Source organism: Heterocephalus glaber, unplaced genomic scaffold (assembly GCF_053883595.1).
Source record: "Heterocephalus glaber isolate CG9 unplaced genomic scaffold, H.glaber_assembly_v1.0 deba00000347, whole genome shotgun sequence".
Classification (NCBI taxonomy): Eukaryota; Metazoa; Chordata; class Mammalia; order Rodentia; family Bathyergidae; genus Heterocephalus; species Heterocephalus glaber.
The window spans coordinates 15,734,654-15,746,857 of record NW_028258143.1 but is presented as its reverse complement, the minus strand read 5'-3'; positions in this window follow the sequence as shown (position 1 = coordinate 15,746,857).

Here is a 12,204-nt window from a genome sequence, read left to right as displayed (position 1 = left end):
CACACACATACTTGTATGGTTTTTTGATTATAGAATTTCTTTTATTGAAATAGAAAATTGAACAAAGGCTTAACTATCTCATTCTTACATGCTTGAATTTATAAAGTTTTTTGAATTTTTCATACCTTTATGTACTCCCATATGATTTTTCTAATGCTTTTATTGGTACATTTTAGGTATACAATACGTTTACATTTATCATTGGGTGCTTGTACCTGTACATGATGTATCTTGGTTCTTTTTTTCCCCATTACCTGTGTGCCCTTCACCCCCTCCACCCTTCCCTACTTACATAGATTTTGTTTCCATTTTTTTTGTTTCTCATAATTTTTCCTTTCCCTTCTTCCTTCCCCCTTCCCCTCCCACCACCCCTACACCTTTGGACCTTTTCCTATTTCAAATTATCAATTATTCATTTTAATCATTTTGATCCTTATTTACATTTTCAGTTTTTCACACTAGAGAAACTATTCGGTATTTACACACGTGTGTCCTATTTATTTCACTTGAGAGTATGGCCTATATTGAGGCCATACTCCCATATGATTTTTAAAGAGGGTGCGATATTAACAATGTTATTGGGAAAATCACTTATTACATACTATGTGTCCTGTAGGTCATTTGTCAACCTTGTCTACCTCCCGCTTAGTCCCTAGATGTTGTGACCACCCTCAGATCCCAGTACTTGATGACACCTTCAGAGTCCCTCTAGGGAAGAAATTTTGTTCTGTTGAAAATCACTTTATGGTTGTGGGAGCACCTTCACCTATTGTATCCTGTCCTTTCTGCTCCCCCACTACCCCTGGCAATAACTGATCTGTTTACCATCTCTGTGGTTTTGTCTTATGTAAAACATCATATAGATGGAATCATACAGTGTGTAAGCCCTTCAGAATGACTGCAGTGTAAACATGGTCTCTGTGTTAGGATGAATGAAGACCCAAAACCTACGGTATAATGTTCACAGCCTGACAGGACTGACTTTGACTGACCTCAAAGCATACCTGGCAAGTGTATTTGACACATAGATCTCCCCACAAATTCTTTTTTTTTTTTTTTTTTTGGTTATGGGGATCTAACTCAGGACCTTGCACTTTTGAGGCAGGCGGTGGCACCACTGAGCAAATCCCGGACCCTCGCCCATAAATTAATTTTTGTCTGTGGTGACAAGACTGGGATCACAGTTATTATTTCACGTATGGGACACCTAATTGTTCCAGTACCACTCACCGAATAGACGAAATCTCCTTTCTTTTCTAAACTATCTTTTCATGTTTGTAAAACATAGTTGTCCATACCCACAGGGGTCTGCTTTTAGATTGTTTTACTCCATTGAGCCATGGAAAAAGCCATAACCAAATCATTATGCTAATATCACATTGTTTTAATTTCTGAAGGTTTATAATGCATCTTGAAATTGGATAGCAAATAGCTTTTCAAGTTTGCTCTTTACCATATCTCTTTTAGTAGTTTACCCACTACATTATCATTAATTGACACAACTGTTTCACTGAAACCAAGAACCTTTTATAGGCAGAAAACAAAGCATGTCTTACTCATTTTTAAAAAACATAACATAGACCAAGCTACTCCCTTTCTCAACCCATTCATGATATCTTGCCATATCCCCACATGGGCCAGATCATAGCAGGATATTTTTGCCTAAGACAAAGACTTTGTATATTTTTCTATGTCTTTAGTTTCATTCCCTACCACTCTCCAGGCGTGCTGGGTTGCCTTGCAAGCACATTTTTACCTCAGAGGATTGTGCGCATTTCTCCTACTGCCTGGAAAGCTCTGCCCACCAAAGGTCATATGACTTGCTGCATCTTTCATCAGCCCTCTGCTCACAGGCACCCATGGAATGCTAGCCTTTCCTGACTTTCTGCGGTCCTTTCTGTTGTCTCTCTTCCCCCACCCTGATTGAGTTTTCTCCAGAAGGCATTTTATTACATATCTCTTCATTTCTTTGAAGCTTATTTTCTGCTGTGGATGTTTATTTCCTTTTATGAGGGGAGGACTTTTGTCTAAACCCCTTTCTTCTGCCCCACTTATCGAGCCTTTAGAGCTGTGGTTGGCAGAGAATAGAGGCCTGAGAAACAGATCTTCAGAACACATTCTTTGGTCTAGTGCCTGGCAGATGGAGAGATGTGCAGAAAAGAGTTGATCAGCGAGCTTGCCTGTTACCTGAGAAAGGCCTGTTGTGGAAGTTGCCTTTGGTTGGTATCAGGGACTATGGATTTGAGGAGGGGCTTCACCATTCTCAGAACTCAGAGTGGCTTATTGTGCTTAATCTGTTTCTAGAAATAATATGGTTAAGCTGAACATTTTCTTTCCTTCCGGAAGTCTGGAATTTTGTTACATCCTAGGGGAAGGGTAGACTGTGGAACCATCCTCCCACTAGAGGCCTTGGATGCTAAATCTCTGATGACTTTTCTGGTGTATAATATTTTACATGTGCTGTTACAAGAATTAAGCACCTCTTGAGCAACTTTGCTAGGAAATGACTCTTGGAAGTTTGTGTTGGACTACTCTGGACCTCATCCCTACACATTTTTACTTCCATTGACATTGCTTGTGTTTTTTCACTGTAACTAATCACAGTCATGAATATGATTCTGAGAACTTCTACTTGGTGTAGCTTTAGAGACTGCAAGGAGTTTTCTTCCTTTTAAAGAAAATTAAACACATAATGGCATTAAGGAGATTTTCTAGCAGGAGACAGGGACTGGGACTCAGGAGCAGCTCTGTGTTCACTTGAAGTTCAGGAATGCAAGGTGAGAACCTGGGCTAAGGTGACCTAGGATGGTTGGCATGGAAACAGAGTAGGGGAGACATCCTGTGGGAATAGTGTAGTGGGCCAAGCTGCCCAGTCCCATATCCAATCTCCTCTATGGCTGTTTTATTTGGGGGAAGTTGTTTAACCACTCTGTACCTTGAGTTCCAGTAATGAGAGGTGTCTTTTCCATTCTATTTAAATTAAATTTCCTCATATAAAGTCTTCATGTGAGATGATTTAATTTTCAGCATTGCAGGAGGTGTTGGGATCTCCTGTGTGGTGATGAAGCTGAACATAGGGGGTAGACAACTTCTCAGTTGTGGGGGGCCTTGCCCCCCCGCTAGAACTCTTGAGTGCCTTTTACGGACATATCCGGGCCTGCTGCAAATCTACCCGGCAACAAGGAAGTAGCCCCAGTACCCTCCTCTTGCTCCTCCCCTCTAGCCCTACGGTATATATGTTGTAACAGCTTCTGCAATAAACGAGACTTGATCAGAAACCTGTCTTGTCTCCATCTCTCGTGTCCCCTGTCCCCTCTCATCCTCGCTCCCCCTCTAGGGTCTCCGTTGACTTACCCGCGGGCCGGGACAAGTGGCGCCCAACGTGCGGCCAGAGAACGGGGGATCCAGTGAAGGACGCTGCTCAGGGGCCCTAAGATTAAGATTGAGGAACAAAGAGCACACTCGACACGGGAGAGGCTTGCAATTGACGTGGACCTGCCGTCTTTTTGCACCTCGGTAAGTTGAGCAGCGATTATGGGACAGGGCATTAGTCAGCACGAATTGTTTGTGCAAGGTCTCAAGAAGACATTACAGGCACGAGGGGTAAAGGTTACAGTCAAACAGTTGTTAAGATTTTTTGATTATATTAAAGATCTCTGTCCCTGGTTCCCTGCTGAGGGAACCATTGACGAACAGAGATGGAAAAAGGTGGGGGAAGCTCTCCAGGATTATTATGCCACTTGCGGACCCGGGAAGGTCCCTATTGCGGCGTTCTCATATTGGAATTTGATTAATGATATTATTTCTCATAAAGCGAGGGATCCACTGGTGGCGCAGGCTATACAGGCTGGGGAGGTAGCTCTCCGAGATGGTAAGGGGCTGACACCCGCCAGTGATTCTGACGCAGTCTCCCGGGCCAATATGGCGCCGGGGCCCAGGCCCGTTGAGACCACGACTTCTTTGTCAGACAAAGAAGAGGACTTGATGTCCTTTGACAGTGACGACGATCCCGCCCCCGACGGACATGACGTCCCTTCGGACCAACCCCAAACGGCCACGAACCCTGCCAAGCCCTGTAGGGCAGGGCCTCGCCGAACCCCTGCTTCCTTGCTTTCCGCCACCGCCTCTAGGACAGCCCCACCCTCGCGGAAGGTTCCGCCCCTATATCCCTCCCTTCAAGCCTATCGTGGCCCGCCTCCGCCCCCAGATCCGCCCCAAGAGGGCTCCGGGTCGGAGGAGCCCGCGGGGGGAGCATTGTGGGGCGACTCCGGATATCCCCCTCCTTATATCTCTTCAGGCCCCGACACTCCCACTCTGGCATGTCCTGTTGTTGATCCCCAAAAGGAACTCCGGGACAAAATAGAATTTCTAAAAGAACAGATAAGGTTAGAAAAGGAACACCAAGAACTTATTACCCAGCTTGAAGGCTTAAGAACAGGCAAAGCCCATAAAAATGTCCGTAGAGAAGACAAACTTAAGCCACGACCCCCCGTTAGAGGGGCGGCCCCTAGGGTGCCATCCGGGTCGGGAGTATCCCTGAAACTTAAAAATGCGGAAGCCTTTCCCGTAACTAAAACTACTGACGCACAGAGACAGGCGTGAAGACACCACAGTGGTTTTGATTTTAAGGTCATTAAAAAATTTAAAACGGCTGCAGCTCAATATGGGGCCACTGCACCTTACACCATGGCTATTTTAGAATCGGTGGCAGAAAATTGGCTCACCCCAATTGATTGGCAGACTCTGGCCCGCGCCACCCTTACAGGAGGTGATTATTTATTATGGAAATCTAAATATGTTAAAAATTGCCGAGAAACTGCTAGGCGCAATGCTCAGGCGGGGAATGGATGGGTGCTTGACATGCTCCTTGGGGAGGGGGCCTACGCCGCCAACGACCAACAAATACAATTTGATGCGGGGTTATATGCCCAGATTCAGACCGCCGCCACTAGGGCCTGGAAAAAGCTCCCCTCCAAAGGAGACGTGAGTGCCTCCCTCACTAACATTCGGCAGGGCCCAGACGAGCCATTTGCGGACTTTGTCCACCGCCTTCTCACGGCGGCAGGCCGGATTTTTGGGAGCGCGGAGACAGGGACAGATTTTGTTAAACAGCTTGCTTTTGAGAACGCCAATGCCGCCTGTCAGGCCGCTATCCGCCCCTATAAAAAGAAAACTGACCTTTCCGGCTACATTCGCCTTTGTTCTGAGATTGGGGCCGCCTACCAACAGGGCCTTGCCATGGCGGCCGCCATGCAAGGCTTCACAGTCAAACAATTTTTGCAACGCCACGTCGGCAATAAGTGTTTCCGGTGTGGGGCCACCGGCCATTTTGCTAGAGAATGCCCGACCACTAAAATGCAGGGCCCCAATACTCCGCCCCCCGGGCCCTGCCCCCGATGTAATCGGGGGAGGCATTGGGCGAGTGAGTGCCGATCCAAAACTGATGCCCAGGGCCGACCCCTTCCCCCTCTTAAGGATTCGAATTCGGGAAACAGGAAAGGGGGCCAGCCCCAGGCCCCCAACTCCAAACAAATTTACGGGGCGCTCAATTTTGCTCCAATAAACAGCAATCCATTTCAGACCTCATCAGAGCCACAAAAGGAAGTGCCGGATTGGACCTCAGTGCCACCACCCACACAGTATTGACCCCAGAAATGGAAGTCCAGGCCCTCGCCACAGGAGTCTTTGGACCCTTACCTAGAGAGACTTTTGGCCTCGTAATAGGCCGAAGCAGTAGTACCATAAATGGGCTGTTGGTTTACCCAGGAGTGATAGATAATGACTACTCTGGGGAAATTAAAGTTATGGTTTCTTCTCCCAAAGTTATTAATACCATTCAATCAGGCCAAAGATTTGCTCAATTGCTACTCCTTCCCCTTCTCTCTACCTCTAATAAGGCTCTAAACAACGCCCGAGGCAGCCAGGGATTCGGCTCATCTGATGTTTACTGGTCAGAGATACTTTCAGCACAAAAGCCTCTCGTGACCTTGTGGTTAGATGGGAGACAATTTTCTGGGCTGGTTGACACTGGTGCCGATGTAACTATCATAAAGGGAGAGGATTGGCCTCAGGCATGGCCATTAAAAGACACCCTCACCCATCTCGGGGGTATAGGTCAGAGTGAAAATCCTAAACAAAGTGCCAAAGATCTGACCTGGAGAGACCAAGATGGTAATCAGGGCACCATTCAACCTTATATCATTTCAGGGTTACCTATTAATCTATGGGGAAGAGACTTACTATCACAAATGGGGATAATTATTTCCAGCCCCAATGAAATTGTCACTATGCAGATGTTTAAAAATGGGTACATTCCAGGAACGGGACTGGGGAAACACCCTACAAACCTTACTCACCCCATTGAGCCTGTCCCTCGGCCCCCTCGGGCAGGGCTAGGCCATTTTCCATAGGGGCCATTGACACTCCTGCGGCCCATGCTGAAAAGATTACCTGGCTCTCAGATGATCCAGTGTGGGTCGATCAGTGGCCCCTCTCTAAGGAGAAATTGTCAGCAGCTCAACAGTTGGTGCAGGAACAGCTTCATGCTGGCCATATTATTCCTAGCCACTCCCCTTGGAATACTCCCATTTTTGTCATTAAAAAACGGTCGGAAAAATGGAGACTCTTACAAGATCTTAGAGCAGTTAATAAAACCATGGTACTCATGGGAGCTTTACAACCTGGTCTCCCTTCGCCGGTAGCCATTCCCCTTGGGTATTACAAGATTATTATTGATTTAAAGGATTGCTTTTTCACCATTCCCTTACATCCTGCTGATCAAAAACGCTTCGCATTTAGCCTTCCAGCGACCAATTTCTGTACCCCAATGCAGCGCTTTCAGTGGCTGGTTCTGCCCCAAGGCATGGCCAATAGTCCCACCCTGTGCCAGTCATTTGTAGCCGCGGCACTCCAATCCACCCGAGACAATTGGCCTCAAATGTATATTATCCATTACATGGATGATATCCTTGTAGCGGGGCAATTAGGAAGTGAGGTTTTAGCTTGTTATGCTGACCTTCGACGGGCACTTGAATCTCATGGCCTCCAGATTGCCCCTGATAAGGTTCAACTAAAAGACCCTTATAACTACCTTGGATTTCAGATGAAGGGACGTCACATTTCCTCCCAAAAGCTTACCTTGCGGCTGGACGGTCTTAAGACTTTAAATGACTTCCAAAAATTGCTAGGAGACATTAATTGGCTTATGCCCTATTTAAAGCTCACTAAACATGACCTGAAGCCTCTCTATGATACCCTACAAGGTGATAACCACCCTACTTCACCTCGACAGCTCACTGCCGAGGGGCGCAAAGCCATCAGTACAGTGGAACAAGCCATTCAAAATCAAACAATTAATTTTATGGATTATAACTCTCCTTTACAGTATATCATCTGCAAAACCTCCCTCTCTCCCACTGCTGTCTTTTGGCAAACCGCTCCCCTTTTGTGGGTTCATCTCCCAGTTTCCCCTAAGCGGGTCTTTTACCCCTATTATGTTGCAGTTGCAGACCTAGTTATCTTGGGCAGAGACCATGGAAAGATGTACTTTGGAAAAGAACCTGATGTCATTATCCAACCCTACCCTAAGGACCAGGTCGATTGGCTTATACAAACCACCGATTCCTGCCCAATTGCTCTTGCTTCTTATTCAGGGTTATTGGACAACCACTATCCTCCCAGCAAACTTATTGACTTTGCCAACAGACATGACTTCATTTTCCCGAAGATCACTTCTTGCTTTCCTCTGCCAGAGGCTCTACCCGTTTTTACAGACGGTTCTTCCACTGGAATGGCTGCCTATGTGTGGGATGATAACATTGTCCAGTTCCAAACCGCCCACTCTTCGGCCCAGTTAACCGAGCTCCAGGCAGTCATAGCGGTCTTTACCGCATTTCCTGCCTGAGCTTTTAATCTCTTTACTGACAGTGCTTACATTGCCCAATCTGTTCCCTTATTAGAAACATGTGGACTGATCAAACTTGCCTCTCAGACTGGTGGTCTTTTCCTCCAATTACAAGATCTAATCAGAAAACGATCCAAATCCTTTTTCATTGGGCACCTTCGAGCCCACTCTAACCTACCCGGCCCACTTGCAGAGGGCAACCGCTTAGCAGACCTAGCCACAAGACCTCAGGCTTTTGCCTATTCAATAAATACTGATGCCCCCAGTCCGATTGACCAAGCACAGAAGGCACACCAATTCCATCATCTTAATGCTCACACGCTTCGCCTTATGTATAAGCTTACTAGAGAACAAGCTAGACAAATTGTTAAGGCCTGCCCTACGTGCACTCTGCACCTTCCTACACCTCATCTGGGAGTTAATCCTCGTGGCTTGATTCCAAATGCCCTATGGCAAATGGACATCACACATTACCCTAAATTTGGAAATCTTAAATATATACATGTCAACATTAATACATATAGTGGATTCATATTTGCCACCCTGCAATCTGGGGAAGCTACTAAACACGTCATTGCTCATCTCCTCACTGCCTTCTCAGTGCTTGGCTGCCCACAACAAATTAAAACAGATAATGGTCCTGGCTATATCAGCTCTGGCTTCTCCAAATTTTACAAACAATTTACAATAACACATATAACGGGAATCCCATATAATCCACAGGGACAAGGCATTATAGAAAGGGCTAATCTCACACTTAAAATTACTTTAGACAAAATAAAAAAGGGGGAATGGTATCCTACTAAGGGGTCTCCTAGAAATCTGATATCACATGCACTATTTATTCTTAACTTCTTAAATTTGGATGCCAAAGGTTTATCTGCAGCCAATCGTTTCTGGCAACCAGAGACGCAACGACAATTTGCCTCGGTGATGTGGAAAGACCCCCTGGACCACTCATGGCATGGGCCGGATCCTGTACTTATCTGGGGCTGAGGATCGGTGTGTATTTACTCCAAGGAAATGAAGTCAGCCAGGTGGCTCCCAGAACGCCTAGTAAAACAAGTTGATAGGTGTGCTGATGATGCCGATGACCTGACGTTGTCCAATCTTAACCAGTTAACAATGGCACCTACAATTACAATCTAATAATCATCAAGAGTATAGTATAATTCAATTTGGCTAGTTATATTTGGGTGCACCCTAATTTTACACACTGTCTTATATGTTTGTCTATTGTCTGTTGTTTGTGTTTGTACAGTTGAGCTCAATATGTTCCTTCCTCTTCAAAGGATATTCGCCTATTGTTAAATTGACTTATAGATAATATTATTAAACTAAAGACATGCTTTTCTTCTCAGGTTGTTAATTGATCAAAGTACCACTGAAATTTATTTTATGAAAGTGACGTGCATTGTTACCCACACGCAACAATCAAATTACAATTAACAGTTATAAAATAAAAAGATATATATTCTTAATTGTTTGTCAAAACGATTATAGATGGGAACTCCCTTTGATGAATATAGAAGTGGCCACCCAGAAAATGATTATTCTGGTCTTAATTCATTAAAGGGACCCCCTAGTAAATTTTATATTATATAATCTTATGGGAGACATATCACAATGAATATTATCTAAATATGTTATAAATTGATTGTATTGGTTGTCCTTGATATTTAAGCACTAAATATGTTGTTACAAAACGTTCATATTGGTTAAGTTCTGAATATGTTATTGTAGCATGTCCACATTGGTTATCTTCAAAAGCTTAATCAGGGTAGCTTAACTCTCTTATTCACAGTCTAGCCTTAAATGAACATTGCTGTTTTTATGCCAACAAATCTGGGATCGTCAGGGGAAAAATTCGCGAACTTCAGGAAGATTTAAACAGATGACGACAAAAATTCACTCAAAATCCCCTCTGGACTGGCCTCAATGGTTTCCTCCCTTATCTCCTCCCTTTGCTGGGACCCTTATTGGGTCTACTCTTGCTCATTTCTTTAGGGCCCGTACTTTATAACAAAATCATGGCCTTTCTTAGAGCCCAGATAGAGGCAATAAAAACAGCGCCCATACAGGTCTACTATAATAGATTGGCAATGGCTGACCAGGACGAATGTCGGACCATCGATTAGGTCCTTGCCGTGGCGAAGTGTTCTCGCCCCACCTGGTGAGTGGGCTGGCAAGCCAATGACGGGCAACTGAGCAAGCGTGCCATGCAATGAGAGAGCCCTCGTGTGCCGCCTAAGACAGGTGCCAGAGCCTTGATTCTCTGGTTAACCGATGACGGGTAAGGTGCACGGTGCAGACACGTGTGTTGCTCTGACCCAAGACAGGCTCAGCCCCCGCAGGCTTGGCTCTCCTGACGCCTTTCTAAAATTATAATTTTAAAGGGAGGACCTGTGGGGGGCCTTGCCCCCCCGCTAGAACTCTTGAGTGCCTTTTACGGACATATCCGGGCCTGCTGCAAATCTACCCGGCAACAAGGAAGTAGCCCCAGTACCCTCCTCTTGCTCCTCCCCTCTAGCCCTACGGTATATATGTTGTAACAGCTTCTGCAATAAACGAGACTTGATCAGAAACCTGTCTTGTCTCCATCTCTCGTGTCCCCTGTCCCCTCTCATCCTCGCTCCCCCTCTAGGGTCTCCGTTGACTTACCCGCGGGCCGGGACACTCAGTAAAATGGCCTGGGGCAATAGCATCTTGATCTCTCCCAGGTTTTCTCAAATAGTACTCAGCAATGGGTAGTTCTCTGCTCCCTCTTTTTGTGTCCTGATGACTGAGGAATTCTTGTGTTGAGATGGCAGAGACATTAGATCCTAGAATCCTGAATCACAACATGACAATAAGGAGGTCAGATGTTCTTGAGTTGTGTGATTAAAAAGTAAAACTAAGTTTTGATATGTAATTATAGAGTTTTTTATTGCATTGCACAGCCTATCTTTGTCTGGTACTTATTTTTGCTTTATCTGTCTGGCTCCCTGTCCTCTCACTCCCAATTCATCTTTCTAAACCATGCCAACTACCCTATTATCATTCAGTTGTCAAAGTTTAGCAATTTTCACCAAGCTTTCCATTAACCTCTTTGTCATAAGGACTTAAGGAATAAATTTTGTTATGGGAGAAGGTGAGAAGGGCACCTTTTATTTACGTAGCATTAAAAAGTTTTTAAAATCACCAATTTTCTTCCTTTCATCCTAAAATGGACTGAGTACTTGATTAATCCATAAAGCAGTTCTATGTATTTCAGTCAGGCAAAGTCCCCAGGCATGTCATTGTGCTGTACAGGACAGCTCTCTCTCTCTGCCATTTGTCCACATTACTGGATCATACATCATCTGTTCACATTATCTGTCCATCATCCATCCAAAGTGGGGAAGAGCGCCATCACCAATTTGATTCCTCTATTTTAACATCTTTTTTCTTAGTCCATTTCTCAGGCAGCTCCTTTTCAAATGCTAACAACCATAGATTAGCTTTAATAGCCTCTCCCATTAATTGTCTGACCAGAGTAAAAATACGTCTCAGGAGACAGATCTTACTTCCACACGTCTCTGATAATGTCAAGGCACTGTGCAGTATCTCTAGGACTACAGCCGACCTCAGAATACAAATTGCTCTTTCCAAGGAGTTTGACTCTGTTGTTAGAGTAACTATAATCTTGGTATGTCAAATTTGACATTTCAGTTAGTAGGCACTGTGGTTTTTTAATAAAATAGAATTATTAATGATATATAAGGTGAGACACAGAGACAGTACGCAATATCATTTACATCTACCCCATCCAAAGGATAGGCAACAGTCCTTCTTCTAAGGTATAAGTGCCTTCCTGCTAGGGGCGCAAGCAGAGGCAGCAGGAACAGTACAGTACTAAACTAGATGAATCCTTAAGGCCCTGTTCACTTTTAGTAGCTATAAACTACTGCATTTCAGAGCTAGAAGTACCACTTCAGATAATCTCTTTATACAAGAGGAAATCAAGCCCCATTGTGGTGATAGCAACTGTTATGGTGAGGTGAATCTAGAATCTCTGTTTCATTTGACTTCTGGTAAATTTGCTCACCTACCATGTGCCAGGTTGGAGATACCATTGTAAAATAGAGTACACGGGTCTCATGCCCAGTGTTTCATTCATATCTCACCTTATATTGCAAGAAATAGTTTCAAATTCAAGAGCAATTTCACTTTTAGACCATTCTTAACTTTTAACTCTGAAATGCAAGATGGCCTTCTGCCTTTGTAGCCTGGTTTTCTTCCCTTAGAATATTCACTGCTGTATGTTAAATATTGTTCCTCTC